We start from the raw sequence: 1,382 nt of genomic DNA, 5'->3' as shown, positions 1-1,382 counted from the left end.
TGCTCCTAGTGTTGAGGTTGTGAGTATGCATGGCCATACCCAGCTAGGGCTTCGGATTCGGGTCCTTAAGCCTGCACAAGTGCTCTTACCCAGTGAGCCATCTCTACAGTCCTGGAGTGCCATTTTAAACAGGCTGGGCAGGTAATACTTCACTGACAGGATGGTGGTTTAAAAAGACTTGACTGGAGCTGGGGACTGGTGGTGGCGCACGCCTTTAATCCCAGCACTCGGGAGGCAGAGACAGGTGGATCTCTGTGAGTTCGAGACCAGCCTGGTCTACAAGAGCTAGTTCCAGGACAGGCTCCAAAACCACAGAGAAACCCTGTCTCAAAAAACCAAAAAAAAAAAAAAAAGACTTGACTGGGGTGAGAGGGCGAGCTATGAAGAGAGCTAGGGACCAAGCTTCCCAGCTAGAAGGCACAGAAAGTGCAAGGACCTTGAGATGAGAACACCCTTGGGATTCGGGAGGGGTCCATATGGCTAGATAAATACATTTAAATATGAAGCAAAGAATCGCTCAATACTTTTTCAAAACTGCTCTAGATTTGGGAGTAGGAGCTGTGTATCAGGGCTAAGACTGCCAAGTGTCATAACTACAGTGCACTTAAAGCCAAGGGATGACTCGGGGATTGGAGTGACATTAATTTAAGGAAAGAGAGGACAGAGAGCGTTCCATTTAGTTTCTTAAACACACTAATGCACAGTCAAAATGATTCATGATGCAGAAGAATTTAAGGGCAGAATGATAATGGTACGTGATCAGAATGGCCGAATGAGGCTAGCTTGGAAAAAAGTGACATCCAGAGCTTAACATCAGATTAATAAGGTACACTGCCAACTGGCAATGAACTTTCAAAAGGCACGCTGCCGCAATGGCCATCCATCCTTCAAATCTCCAGACTAGTGCAGAACATGCATGGATTGATTAGAGGCAGGCTGGGAGAGCACACAAGCCAGGTTTCTGGAACTAACATAAGGCAAACGCTTTATAAGTCTACCATTTCTTAGCAGGGCAGGATGCACAATGCTAAATGGCATGATCTGTGGGGGGCAGACAAAGCTGAGCTCAGGTGGCAGTTTAGCCACCACCTTTAACGCTCCAGTGACCGTACCTCTGTACACTGGGAGGTAATATGCAACCTCAGAATTACTGTCCTGAATGGAGCGAGCTGTGTCGAGTCATTAGCACTGCAGCTGCTCGCTTAAATGAGATTTGCTACCAGGCATGGTGGTGCACACCTTTAACATTGGCACCTGAGAGGCAGGAAGAGCTCTGGGAAGCTCACAGCCAGCCAAGGCTATATAGTGAGACCTTGTCTCAAGAAAAAAAAAAAGGAAAGGAAAGAAAAGAAACTAGAGCTGATTTGCTATTAAAAAAAATG

This window comes from Microtus ochrogaster, chromosome X (genome assembly GCF_000317375.1).
Source record: "Microtus ochrogaster isolate Prairie Vole_2 chromosome X, MicOch1.0, whole genome shotgun sequence".
In the NCBI taxonomy this organism is placed as follows: domain Eukaryota; kingdom Metazoa; phylum Chordata; class Mammalia; order Rodentia; family Cricetidae; genus Microtus; species Microtus ochrogaster.
The sequence above is the reverse complement of the archived record's forward strand: the minus strand, read 5'-3'. Positions refer to the sequence as shown.